Genomic DNA, 15,388 nt, shown 5'->3' with positions numbered 1-15,388 from the left:
CGAACAAAATATCTGCGATATCTGCCCTGCACACATAATAAAGGACGCAGCCAGAGACCTGTCACCCTTTATCTCTAAACTTATAAACGCCTCCTTCTCCTCAGGCAGTATCCCCTCCAACTTAAAACAATCTTGGGTACTCCCCCTCCTCAAAAAACAGACGCTCGATCCCCTCATCCCCACCAACTACCGACCCATCACAACGGTACCCTTCCTACTGAAAATCTTGGACAAAGTTGCCTATGTCCAGATTCAAAAATACCTAGAACTACACAAGCTACTAGGCGCCAGACAATCAGGTTTCCGCCCACTACACGGCACGGAAACAGCCCTCATCGATCTGAAAACCCAAATTGATGATCTGAGGGACAAGGGCAAGACAGCACTCCTCCTCTTACTTGACCTCTCCGCGGCTTTCGACCTCGTCGACCACAAGGTCCTCTGCAGACACCTTGACTCAGCTGCTCATTTCTCCCCAGAAGCTATCAAATGGATTGAATCCTTTCTGAGTGAGAGAACTATGAGAGTCTTCTCCCCTTCAGCAGCAGCAGACCCCTCTCCTATCACTTGCGGAGTCCCGCAGGGCTCATGCGTCTCCCCCACCCTATATAACATCTTCACCAAACCCCTGTTCGACAATCTGGACCTTCTGGGTGTCACCTACACTAATTATGCTGATGACACTCAGATTCTCCTCCCACTTTCAGGGGATCACAGTAAGGACAGTGAGTTGGTGAATAGGGTATATCTCATCATTCAGGCATGGATGGCATCTCATGGTCTATGCTTCAATGATGACAAGACAGAGCTCATCATCTTAGGTACCCCTGCTAATATCAACAAACTAGGCCTTGAATATGCCGAATTCAACTTAGATGGTAATCTCATCAGAGTATCCAGGGAAGTAAAAACCCTTGGCTTTTATCTGGATGCCACTATGTCATTCACTAAACAGGTTAACTCACTAGCATCTACCACTGCGTACACTTGCAAATTAATAAGGGCAGGCAGACCATTCCTATCCAATGACAGCTGCCTGATCCTGGCAAGAGCACTCATACTATCTAGGCTTGATTATTGTAATGCCCTCTATAGCAGTGCCAACAAAGCCATTATCCACAGGCTCCAAATCCTACAAAACAATGCCTTGAGAGCTGCCCTCGGCATTAATAAGAGAGATCATATCTCAACCACCAGACGCCAACAGAAATGGCTCTCTACAGACAACAAAATCAAACTAAAGTTGGCCTCCCTAACCCATAAAGCCCTCAACAATGCCGCCCCCAGTTATCTGATGGACAAGGTAAAGAGAAAGTCCTCCATCCGACAAACAAGAACTATCAATTCCAACCGTGTGATAATCCCCAGATTCAAACTCTCCACCATTGGTGGGAACAGTTTCCCGGTGAAAGCTGCCACGCTCTGGAACTCTTTGCCTCACAACCTAAGAGCTGACCAACCATACTCGCACTTTAGAAGACACCTCATCAGTCACCTTAACTCCAATAACCCTTGTATTTAGCTGCACTTTCCTACACCTATGTATAGATAGTGATACTCTTGTTCGTGTTTCTGCCTTCGCCTCTAACAGCCCTGCACACTTCTGTACACTTACCTCCTGTATAGATATTGACTTTTAATGTTTGAAGACTTGTATACCTCTTATTCCTTATTACCTCTGTAATCCTGAATATTCTTTTAGGTTTACCCGCCTCTAACAGCCCTGTACATATCTGTATATTTACCCCTGCATAGATATTGACTTTGTATGTATGAAGATTTGTATATTTTTTATTCCTGTAATTCTGATTATTTTTATTACTACCTCAAAGTGTATATTTCTGCAACATTGTAAGCTTCGAATTATCTTTTGCCTGCGCCCTGTTGCCCCTGGGTAAGGTGCACCATACAAATAAATAAACAAACAAACAAACAAACAAACAAAAGTTCGAAGGGGCTGAAGCCAACGCCCTCCTGTGGTACCTCTCGGTAGGCAAACAGTAAGCATGGTAAAAGAAGATCCCATTTTCTTCTCTGAGGTTCTTCCAGAGCCCCAATCATGCTCTTTAACGTTCTGTTGAACCTTTCCACCAGACCATTGGTCTGGGGGGGGTATGCAGAAGAGAACTTGTAGGTGACCCCACATTCTTTCCACATAGCCTGCATATACTTCGACATAAAGTTTCTGCCACGATCCGACACAACTTCTTTAGGGAAGCCAACCCTAGTAAATATGCCAAGTAACGCTTTTGCAACTGACTTGGCAGTTACAGTTTTCAATGGGATGGCCTCAGGATATCTGGTTGCATGGTCGACCAGCACCAGGATAAACCTATTGCCTGAGGATGTTTGCGGGTCAAGGGGACCAACGATGTCGATCCCTACCCTTTCGAATGGTATTCCCACAACTGGGAGTGGTACCAATGGAGCTTGGATTGTCGAGCCAACCTTACCAGATAACTGGCAGGAGGCACAACTCCTGCAGTGACTTTCTACTTGCACCCCCATCTTGGGCCAGTAGAAGTGCATGGATAACCTTTGCTTGGTCCTCTTCATACCAAGGTGACCAGCAAGGGGAACTTCATGTGCCAACTGCAGGAGGAAGGGCCTAACAGCAAGGGGAACAACCAACCTCCTATGGTCTCCTTCTGTAGACTCTGTGGGCTCACTATACAGGAGTCCACCTTCCCAATAAATCCTATGCGTCCCAGGAGGTTCACCCTCAAGCTGGGAGCAGGCCTGTCTCCTTAGGCCTTCCAGAGATGGGCACTCACGTTGGCCTTTCCTGAATTCGTCCCTATCAGGACCACCTTCTACTAACAAGTCTTTTAGTTCAGGATGGTCGTTGGGGTCAAATACTTCAGGCATCGCCACCTCCTCGTCAGGCCTGGGCGATTGACCAACTTCCTCCACCGCAGTGGTAGGCGAGCTCGGGGGAATATTCTCTTTCCCTCGTCTTGACTTGTTTACTCCTTTCGCCTTGGGTTTCCCCTTCGGCTGGGGCGGCGTATTGGTCTTGGCCAATGCTGCCCGTGCTTGAGACAGTGTGTAGGGTCTTTCGGCAGTGTCTCCTACGAGCCCTAAAGCTCTGAGATCATTACCTAACAAGACCTTTCCTGGGACGTTTCTCTGAATGCTCACTGGAATCCTGACTGCTGTACCATTTAAAGTAAGATTTACAGGTATTACTGGGAACATACGGAGTGGGCCGTCAGCCAACTTAGTGGGCATCAGAGTAGCTCTGGCAACTTCCTCTGAGTCTACCAAGGTAGAATCCACTACAGTTCGACTGCACCCACTATCCCTAAGAGCTGGAGAATCTACTCCATTGATCAGCACACTGGGCCTCATTCCGAGGCTGGAGGTAAGGGTTAACGGTCACCGTTAATGGCAACGGTGACCGTTAACACTTACCACCATATTCCGAGTTCCCTTTTGCGGGTTGGCATTTAACGCCTGCTTTTAGCAGGCGTTAAAAATCCAACCCGCAAAGGGACCTTGGAGTAAATTACGGCACCGTAATTTACGGTGCCGTAATTTACTCCTTCCCCATTCCCATTGAGCCCTATGGGGGCAGGAATGGGGATGGGGAACCGGTATGGTGAATGGGGAATTACCGGTCCCTCCAACCTTGGAATGGACCGGTAATTACTCCATTCACCATGCCGGATTTCCATGGAGTAAATAGCTCCATGGTTGCTTACCATGGTGCTATTTACTCCATGGATAGCGCCAGCCTCGGAATGAGGCCCACTGTCTTTAAAGTAGTGCTTGGTATTATCTGGAATCCTAGCATAAGCCTCTGCGACTTTAGGCTCCCAGGAACCCAGGGAAACTAAAACTACCTCAGCTTCTATCCCGCTGGGAAATGAGTCTGAGGAGAAGGATGCTCCTGTAATCTCTTCTTCCTCGTAGGAGGAGAAGGCCAGATTAGCGGAGTGGACCCCCAAAGGTCTGACCTTACACCGGGGATCCCCCTTCACGTGGTCAGTTGCTCCACAAGCAAAACAAGATCCATTGGGTCTGTTTACATAGGGAGGCTTATTGTAACCAGAGTTCTGTTTCGGAGGCTGACCTCCACTACCCTGTGAGTTCTCTTGTGTCTTACCCTTATTTTTCTTTTTGTGGCCCTTTTGAGAAGAAAATTTATCAGATTCTCCACCCTCCTTATCTTTGGACTTTTTCCCTTCCTCCTGCTTACCAGGATGAGTTTTGTCCTTATGGGACACTCGATGTGACACCCATAAGTCTGCAGCAATGGCCAGTTTCTTAGGATCTATCTCCTTCGAATCGGCCAAATGCTGCTTAAGCTCCGGGGAAGAAGATGCAAAAATGTGTTCCAGCATGACAAGATTTATCATGCCTTCGAAAGTAGAAACCTTATAACCTTCGACCCTGCCAGTTAAGTTGTTTTAAGGATTCAGTTACATAAGATACCCAAGTACCACCTTCTTTTTTCTTGTACTCTCTGAATCGTTTTAAATATTGGGCCGGAGTCTTTCCAAACTTTAAAATGAGAGTTTGCTTTAACATTGTGAAATCCGCTCGCTCAGCCTTCGACATTTCCATAATGGCACTACAGCCAGAATGGGGCAGTCTGCTGAGTAACCAGGCAATCTTATCAACATTGTCAACTTGTTGAACTTCGCATGCATACTCAAACGCATTCAGCCAGTCCATAATGTCATTCCTTTCCTCATACACACTGAGCAGATCTTTCGGAAACCGTGGATGAGAGGAGGCCCCAGACCCATGTCCAGGACCCTTGGACCCATTTGCAACCTGAAGCTTGGCCAGTTCCAACTGGTGATCCCTGTCTTTCTGTTTTTCTGCCTGTTCGATTTTTAGTTTGGCTATGCTGAATTCAAGCTCCTTCTGCCTAAACTGCAGCTCTTGCTTCTTGAATTCAAGCATAGCCTCCCCTTCAGCACTGGCAGAGGAAACATTAGACATCTCATCCTCCCTGTCCTCGTGGTCACGGTGGATCAGTGCAGCGGCAGAACCGTCGGTTCTACCAGTGAGAGCAGCCCCACCTCCTTCCGCACTGTCCTCAGAAGTTATAGCGTCAAGCTGCGCTTCTTGCCACGCCACGATTCTTTGGATCATATCCAATTTCGTGCCTTGAGAGGAAACACCTCTCTCCGCACACATCTTTTTCAATGTTTCTGATTTGGAAGCATTTAAAGTTAACAAGGTATTTGTTTCCATACTGTTAGATAGGACTATGGCCTTTTTAAAGTTATACTACAACAATTCACTACGTGTCCTGGTAGGAATAACTTGAAATGCCTTAGTTCGTGCGCAACACTGGATACCTTCAGTCGTATCCCACCGCTGTACACCAATTTGTTAAGACGGATTTCTGAACTCTGTCCTGGTGGCGCAGAAGTTCAGAAGGCCAACCTAATTACTTGGAACAGGGTAACCTCTGGACAAGCCAGACCAATCAGGGTAGCGATTGCGGCGGTAAAGACTAGGTCTCAAGAGGGGTGAGGGTGACTGAAAGCCCGCAATGAGCACACAAAGCAAGGACACTTACAAACTACTCCAAACAGGTGTTATATTAAAAATATATACACATTTATTCCAAGAACTTTAAAACAATGACCGTAGTGAGAAATCACAATACAACTCTAGTAAACCAACAAATACCATACCAATACAATATATATACAAATACAAACAAAGTCTATAGCGTTAGATGCACGAAATGTGTAGTCCACCTAAAAGGGAAGGAAAACAGGCAGTGCGAAATAATGCTTAGACCCAGTCCGCCTTCAGAGGCACCTAACTAAAAGGAAGTCCGAGCCCTACGAAGAGTGGAGCCTTGTGCTCAAAAGTACCTGCACACGCTGGTGCCAACGGGCAAAAGGGGGAGTCTCTTCGAGGGAATCAGACAGTTCAGTTTAGTGCACAAATGAAGAAGAACAGAGTTCCGTGACTCAAGCGCAGCCTCCACTGTGGGCAGAAGCAGAGCGCGAGTACGGAAAGGCGTGCTGTTTTGACACAGCGGGGAAAAGCTATGGGCTCCTGCAGGAGGGCGACGAGTTCCTAGCTATGCTACTCACCGGTCCCCGATGCAAGCAGACCCAGGCTTCTCCGCATCAGTTTCAGTCACTGGCAGGTTCAGGAGAGCAGGGGACGTCTCGTCGTCGTGTAGATTCTGCAGCAGCAGAGTTGAGTTAAAGATGTCCCAAACGAAGTGAACCCGCACTGTTTGTTACCACAGCAGGGCAATGGAGCGGCCGTGTGTATCTCAGTCAAATGTACACTACTCACTTCAGACCTGGGAACGCCAAGTGTACGAATCGTGTGAGAGTGACAAGGACGAGAAATACAACACAACCTGGCGGCGGTTACAGAGCAAGACTCCTGTGTAGGCTGGTCAGTCTGCTGGATGGCCCAGAGACACTTCCGAAGGTTTACGAGCAGGAGATGGTGAAGATGCCGAGAATAGCTGTCCCCGCTATTCCAAGGGTCGAAGTACCAGTACAGGCCTTCTGGTTCGATCAGAGGTAAAAAGGGTTTCACAAGGCGACAGCAGTGCAGAGGAGCAGTCCTTCAGCGGGTCACCAGCGATTCCTCGGTTCAGCCTCGTGGTTGCAGGATACTTTGCTCCTGTATTCCTTCGTTCGTGAGAACTCAGGAGATCGACATGGTAGTGGTGTTTCCAGCCCCCTCTTATCCACGGTTCCCTTCGCGCCAAAACGGAGGGGACCCAATGGGAGATCCGCTCATCAACACTCACACCATTCGTGGACCTATCACGGACCACGGTGGTCCCAGGCTAGACTCTCTGGCACCCAGGATGTGTATTGGGACCAGACATCCCAGCCCACATCCTGGAGGCACACACAACGCCTGTAGAAGCCCGCGAAAGCATCCGTGTTTCGCGGGAAAGTACATGCCCAAATAAGGAAGGCCCCGGATCGGCTCGACCTGGGGAAGGTGAAGGGAGCAAGACGGTCAGCGGACAGGACAAAGGAACCTCGTGGTCTGGCCATTTTGGGAGCCAGGCCACCATTTTGGGCTAAGCGCGAGAAACGCGCTTAAAACGCCAAAAGGAGCTCAAAACACAAGAAACGATCGCTGCCACCATTCCCGTCCGTGATTCACTTGCACCGATCAGTTACAATCCAAAAAGAGTATCTAGGGCCTGTAGAAGGCTAGAGACCCAAGAGAGCAGTAACTTAGCTTACAGTGCCCTCTTGTGTCATGTTGCACGAAAGCTGCAACATGATAAAAGAAACTACGGAAAACAGCGTTTCCCGGTACTGACTGTCTTAAGGGCATGTCAGTTTCCCCGTAAGAAGGGAGCGAAAGCCCAGAGGAGTGCGGCAAAAGGCTGCACTTCTCTGGCAAAGTCTAGATCATGGTGAAAACAACAGCAAAAGTTTAGGGGTTGCCACATGGAAGGAAAATTACCCACAATTACAAAATCTTTCCTAACATGATGTTCAACATATTTGAATACCTAGATAAAATGAAACAATTTGTGTGAAACGAGAAGCCATCATAGGTAGTGAGTTTCATTTTTTGCTGACTTTCATTGCCCAGTAAGAAGTGCCATTTGTTGCTATTAGAATGTACAATATTAATGTTTGTGCTGCTATTTCTGTTTACTGGCATAGAATGGATTTACATCAGAAGCTATCCATCGGACACTGCCTGTCACTGGCTCTTCAGTGGAAAAAGAGGGGGTCCGGAATCACTGAGTGCTTAATCTGATCCCAGTCCTGGTCCGGCAACAGCATCAGCAGTAAGCACCCCTTGAGTAAAAAAGAAAGTTGGTTAACGCCCCTATTCAAATAAATGCTTAATTTTCTCTGTCAATATACAAGTGAAAACATAGTCTTCCTCCTGCCTCATCTCTCCCCTCTCCCCCCGGCCTTCCTGTGAAGACATCTTCAGGTTGATACCCCTATACCCTTGTACAATTGGCAATCAACTATATCCCTAAGCCTGCAGCCCTCTGATGCTCCCGACATCCCACTCCCCCCTTCCATGCCCTTTTCCCCTCTCCCATGAACTTGCACGTTCTCAATGTCACCGGGCCTAGTAAGATCGCTGTTTTTGTTCCCCCCTGTACTCCTCCCTTGCCTTGTCGCGCTCTGAAACACTTGTGTACGAGCGCGATAGAAACAAAAAATCAATATCCATTCTGGGAAACTATTGCCCGATCTCCATCACCCCTTTCCTGGGCAAATTAACATGTGCCAGACAAACTAAATTAACATGTGCCAAACAAACTCAGTAAGGCCATGCTGCCACCACCATATAGTCCCCAAGCTCTGTGGCCACTATTGGGCCACCAGTCAAATTGCACCGAGTCACATTTTAGGCCAGGCAGACTAAGAATGCACCAGGGCTTAAATGGGGCAGGAGTAGCCCATTGTGGACAAGATACTGAATATGAAGACATGGGCAGTGTCTTGAGGGGGAGCATGGAAACGTCATTTGGCTATTATGGACCAGCAACAATGGGAACGGTTGATTGGCCCCTAATAGAATAAGATGACCAAATGATGGAAAGCTTAACTGGTATGTGCTTTGAATAACTGCATTGCAATCTTGGTAATTGTCATTAAAATGTGTAGTGTATTCAAATGTGTAATATTAATATTTGTGCTATTATTTCAGCATACTAGGACACAATGAATTCCTGCCAGCAGGAAGCAGTTGAGAACTGCTTGGAACTGGCCCTTAAGTGGATAAAGAGGAGGTGGACGGGAGCCACAGAAACAGTTTTATCTCATCCCGATCCAAATCCCAACCCTGGTCCATCAACTGCATCAGAGGTAAGTGCCCTTTTAGTTAAACAAAAGTTGGTTGGTGCCGCTATGACATAAATAAATGTTTCTTCTCAATCCAAATGTTATTGGTTATGTTTCTCCACCCTAGTCTCAAACCCTCCTCCCCAACATTCCTATGAAGCCTGTGTCAGAGGGTGGGAAAAGGTAGATGAAATATGGCTCATGTATTCACCAGTTATTGTCCATCACTCATTATATGCCCACACTCGGGCCCATAAGGCAGTCCAGGATTTGATAAGCAGGAGCTAGTGCAGCGTTCCACAAGATGCAAACATATCGCTTTGTCCATTACTTATGATCCGTTATGCTTCAAATGTCAGACTGGTGTCCTAAGGTTTATTTATAGATTATTGCAAAAGCACATAGTTAAATTCCCATAGGCATACCTGATCTTCCTACAGGTATACGTGATCAGTATCAGTTGGCCCGGGAGCCAAATGTAGCTCCTGGTATGCATGGTGTAAAGCTAACCAGGCTCATCAAGACAACAAGCAGGCACTAAATAACCATCAGCTCCCCTCGATTTCAAACCCTGTGGTTCCAACAAAATTAATTCTGTTGGGCACTAGTTCCAATAGTCACAACTGCCTACATTACTATATTTTATTTGTTTTGCTTGTATTGCTCCTTTACCAATGCACTGTACATGGGGAAACATGAGTTTGGTCATTTCTTCACAGTATACCAATTATGCAGAGAAATGTGAAACAAGATAAACGGAGAGCCAAAAAACTGTTTTCCTGGGAAGTGGCACTAATTACATGGACGCGGTAGCGTCCATGTAGTTATGGTTAAGTTGGTGTTTCCATAGGAAGAGCACTTTTTGGGTGGCTTATAACTTCGCTCCCCCTGGACGAATCCTCACCAAACTTGGCAGATAAAGTATATGGGCCACTCTGAATTCTTTTGCAAAGTTTGGTGTGGATTCGTCCAGGGGGGGAAAAGCTATAGGGGGGGTCCCAAAACATTTGTTGTTTCCCATAGACTGAATGGGAAAAAACTTTGCGCACGGCTACAGCCCGAACCGCTGGACGGATTTACACCAAATTTGCGGCAGGAGCGGTGGCCTGGGCCCGAAAGCGTGCTTTTGCAAATTTGGTGTAAATCCGTCCAGTAGTTTTTTAAAAAATGACCAAAACGTAAGGCCAAAAAATTAGTGATATCTGCGTTCGCTTCGCGGACGGACTTCCCTGTTCGCTCCGCGGACAGCACCCCGATTGGCCCAGCGGCTGCGTAATGTCCGCGGACATGCGACGTGTTCGCTGATTGGGTGGCGTGGTGCGTGATGCGTGTCAGATTTTCTGTGGCGTCCGCTATCTTGTATTCGCCGTCGACCGCGTACAGCGCAGTGAAACGTGGATAAAAAATTGTATTTAGTGCCATGTGTTGGTGTGTAATAGTGTTTGGGGAAGGTGGGGGAGTATGAGATAGGTTCAATGTTTTGTTTTTTTATGTGCTTGACATTTTTGTTGCGTTCGATTTGTCCGCGGAGAACATGGCTGTTCTGACATTTTGTAAATAAACTAAATAGTGGGGTGTTTAGAGGACAGAGTATGTGTCATTTTTGTTCGCAAGGAAGGTAAAAATGAGCTATCAACACTCACGGTGTACTTAATTGTTCGTAAATACACAAACTGGGGGTGTCCTCAGGACCTTGTTTGTATTGTTCGTTGTCAGGGTGAAAGTGTTTTAAGACCACTCCTTTTGTCCGCTAATAGTACAATTTCCTATGGGCGTCAACCGACTTTTTGTCCACTAAAGAAACGATAAATCCGGCTGGTGTGCGCCGACATTATGTGATAATCCTATGACTGGCGCTATTGACCTGGCTGACTTGCTTTTGCGACACTAAATCATATCTCCCGCCCCTAAGCCTGATATTATCAAAGCATTCGTATTTCCCGCCTCTCTCCGTGACGTTACAGGGTGCGTCATCAAACGCGCCCAGTCGTCTCCAGTCCTAAGTGACTTTACACAGAACCTGGAAGACAACACATATTATGTCACAACACAGCGCGCCACAATTCAGAATATGAAACAGTGATTTAAAAGCAAACAGCAAGATTGTAAATTTTGTAAAGTACATTTATTTGACATCAAATGTTTAGAGAATCTTCAGCAATTTGCATTTGTCTTTGTTGTCGATCCGCAAAAGTTCATGTTGAGGCACGCGATGTTCCTTTGCGGTACAGAAGGTGTTAGATCAGCTTACAACTCAGTGCGCCACAATTCGGAATATGAAACTGTGGTTTAAAAGTAAACAGCAGGATTGTACATTTGGTAAAGTACATTTATTTCACATGAAATGTTTAGTGAATATTCAGCGATTTGCTATTGTCTCTGCTGTCGATCAGCAAAAGTTTATTTTGAGCCACGCGTTGTTCCTTTGCGGTAGATAGGCTGTTGGTTTATGATAAAAGCAGTAAATGGTCGCTCTGATAATCGGAAGGTTGCTCCAACAACGAGCCATTAGACTACCCTATTGGTTGGTATGTTGTTTGTAGCCGCTAGTACTGCGTAAGGGCATATTGGTCCTTGGCGATTGTCCCATAAAATGGTGAGGGTCATGAAGTTGTATATTTGGACCCCCACCTGGCAGTTGAAGACCCCATCCGCTGGAGTCTGTAAATCGTGACATAGGCAAAATGGGGCCACGTACCTTTTTTAAAAAACATAAATTAGTCTCACCAGCCGATCTTTATTAAAAATCATTATTTTATTTATTAGGGCGTGAAACTATTTGCTATCGAAGATAGTGCAACGGAGTATGTTAATAATAAAATAATAATATTTTCCCATTCATATAGCGCTAAGAACCGTGAGGTATCTAAGCGGTGCTTATTATTAACCACGGTGTGTGGTGCTCATTTATCGACCACGGAAGGATGAAAGGCTGATTTTGGCATTGCCGGGATTCGAACTTGCGTTAGCAAGCTGTGCACGGATGTCAAAGTGAGCGGTGTACTCACTGTGCCACTTGACAGGCTACAGTGAAGTGGCACAGCAAGTAGAGCGCTTGACCGCCTATAGACTGGTTAAATTATTTCTATTAACCCACCCTGTGTCGTCTGCCTTTTTCAGAGCCCTCTAAACGACAGGGGATCAATTCGGCGGTGATAGTGCGCGTTAGAAAACATTATGCCACTTTCAACGAACAAGTTCAACTTGAGCGGTCTTTAATGCTACGCTATTGTAATTATATTTGGTATAAAATAATCTAAAGGGTTACTTACAGTACAATTGCAATTTCCATTGTCTACGAGTAATGCAGTCCCAAAATACGACTCCGCGTGTGCGAACGATCTTTAGCATAGTGATATAATATATAAAAGTGGTTTCGTTTCAGAAATGTCATCCTTATCTTCTCTTACGTTTTAGCAACACTCCTTCAAGAGAAGTCTTTCATCACAATCTCTGTCTGTCAAGGTCAAAACACAATACAACCTTATAGTCCGCTTCGTGAGCCTCTCCGGGGCCCGAGAAATAAATGGAAGCAGCTGACCTTCACTGTGAACGAGCATAAATTCTTACTTTGCAACATTCTGTGTAAAGCCATCTGTAGAAGTTGGTTTTTGCACGCCATGTTTGTATATTGTTTGCGTGATATTAAAAAAAGTGTGTTTAAAGGACGTTATGGTTCTAAGTAAAGCCGAAAGACCCCTGAAAATCGTAAGTTATGGTAAGCTATGAAAAATAACTCGCGCCACCACCGTGCACTGCTAAGACTAACGCCCAGGACATCAAAGATGACATCGCAAATGTCATTGATGAAATCACTGATGACATCACATGTGTATGTACTTTTCATGGAATTTGTGTACTAGGGATTTTTATTATAATGTTGCGAAAAAAGTGTCAAGGATATTGCAATAAATAGCATACCGTTATTAGTGTTTTGAACGATGCATTGATATAAATAGCATTGTATTATGGGATTCTATCTAGTATACTGAGCTACTAATGGAGAAACATAGCAGTATGTGCAGAGTACAAGATAAAGTATAATATTTGTAATGGTAATATGTTGAATAATGAAATGATAATTGTCCTGAAATGTTCAAAAATTCACAAAATGGGGCTGTTCTAAGGACGTTATTCGTATTGTGTGATTGCTTAGCTGTATGCAATGAGGGAATGGCACAGAGAGTAAAGTGGACGCCGTCCGCGGACACCGCGGCTGTTCATGGACAGGGCGTGCTACATCCGGGTTATTCCAGGAAATCCAACATGGAAAGAAGACTGTACGGATCAGCCAATCAGATGTCGAGGTTGTGGATTTGTGTTGAAAGAGACTGTGTGTGGTGAAGATGGCAGAAGTAGAGAAAGTCAGGGAGTTGGTGCTTGAAGATATGTTTGTGTGTGGTTTACAACAGTACGCTCAATGCAGGCATGTTGCAAAGAACTTTGATGTGAAAGGAGTGGAGGTGGTGTGGAGCACTGTGCCTGATTGCAATGTACAGGGAATTGTACAAGTTTGTGAGGATATGGCCACGATGAACAGTCCGCATGTGGTAGTTTTGCACTATGGTGCTTTCCATTTGGGCAACGTCAGTGCCCCTACTTTGTTGGCTGATTTGGAACGCTTGGTTCAAGCCGTAATGAAGATCCTTCCAAATGCGAAAGTAATTTTTTCTGGATTACTACCTAGGGCAATATGGGACAATAGTTCAGTTTTTTGTCCTCAGCAAAACATTGCTAGGTGTGTCATCAACTGAGGCATGTGTGCCTTCATGCTTAGAGCTGGTATGTTCTTCTGTAATAATGAGAATATTGATGCCAGTAATGCTGTTAATTTTAAAGAAGATGGCATTTCTTTATCTTTTACAGGAAATGCCTTTCTATTTTGAAATGTAACGGTTGCTTTGGAGAAGGTTATGTGAAGATTTTAGGAGTAAAGTAAGAAAAAAAAACAAGAAAAAAAATACAAAATAACAGGTGTCTGTCAAGCATCTGTAAAAAAAACCCAAAAAAAAACGGCTCTTTTCAGAGCCAACTTCAAAGGGGAAATGGGGCACACTATTTAAATTTACATTCACCACGCTCAGATTTTCGATATGTCAGCGGACAAGGTGGTAGTCTGCGGACATGAAAATCACTACGAGGGGGTTAGTATGTTCTATGTTACATGTATATGAAGTCAGGGATATTATGGTTAAGTTGTGCTACTAAAAACCTATGAAATTCAGTGAAAAAACGTTGTTAAAGGGACGTTATGGTTAAGTTGCGCTACTAAAAACCTATGAAATTCAGTAAAAAAAACTTTGTTAAAGGGACGTTATGGTTAAGTTGAGCTACTAAAAACCTATGAAATTCAGTGAAAAAACTTTGTTAAAGGGACGTTATGGTTCAAAGTAAAACCGAAAAACCCCTGAAATTCGGCAGTTATGGTAACATAAGCAACCATAACTCGCGCCACCGTGCACTGCTAACACTAACACCCAGGACATCAAAGATGACATCACAAACGTCATTGATGACATCACTGATGACATCACATGGCTGGCTCTCCCTTTTTATCCTTTACTGACATATCGAAGCCACATAGTTTTCTTCAGTAACAGTCAGGAAGTCAAAATTGAAAAGGTACTATATTTGTAGACTTAGGGTCAAGTCACATCATATGAAACATATACATAGCGGAAGATACAGGCTTGAAAGAGAGCAATCCTTTCTGTGCATGAAGATAATCATTAGGGTTATCAGCACTTTCTCATAGTTTTATTTTTATTACTCTACCTTCCCTGTATATGCTCATATTTGTATACATTATACTCACTCTCCTTTCCTTTGGGTGCAGTCACATCATGTGATACACATACATATGGTAAGTAGCAGCTTTGAAACAGAGCAATAGTTTCTCTGCATAAAGACAATCAGTTAGGTTATGAACTCTTTCTGCTACTACTTCTGCTTTTTGTTTACTTCACTGTCCCTGTATATACTCATATTTGTATGTGTTGTTGTCTCTTTGTGTTTTGTCTGTAATAATTATGTATTAAGTGGTTTTTATTATCTACTTATTACATTTTTCACAGTACGCAAAACTCTAATAAGAAAGCAGTTATTTCAGTATTCAACATGGCAAGATTATGAATATGGCACCTTCATCATGTATGCTGCACACACTGCCTATGTTTCTGCATGAGTAGCTTAGTATACTGGATAGAACTTCATAATAGAATGCTATTTATATCAATGCATTGCTTAATGCACTAATTAGCTCATGATATTTATCCCAATGATCCTTGACAGTTTTTGGTCAGCATTATAAGAATCCCTTGTACAGAGTTTTCATGAAAAGTACATACACATGTGATGTCATCAGTGATGTCATCAATGACATTTGTGATGTCATCTTTGATGTCCTGGGTGTTAGTGTTAGCAGTGCACGGTGGCGCGAGTTATGGTTGCTTATGTTACCATAACTGCCGAATTTCAGGGGTTTTTCGGTTTTACTTTGAACCATAACGTCCCTTTAACAAAGTTTTTTCACTGAATTTCATAGGTTTTTAGTAGCGCAACTTAACCATAACGTCCCTTTAACAAAGTTTTTTTACTGATATATATATATTCAA

The sequence above is a fragment of the Ambystoma mexicanum genome, chromosome 12 (genome assembly GCF_040938575.1).
Source record: "Ambystoma mexicanum isolate Mex_15411 chromosome 12, UKY_AmexF1_1, whole genome shotgun sequence".
Lineage (NCBI taxonomy): Eukaryota > Metazoa > Chordata > Amphibia > Caudata > Ambystomatidae > Ambystoma > Ambystoma mexicanum.
The sequence above is the reverse complement of the archived record's forward strand: the minus strand, read 5'-3'. Positions refer to the sequence as shown.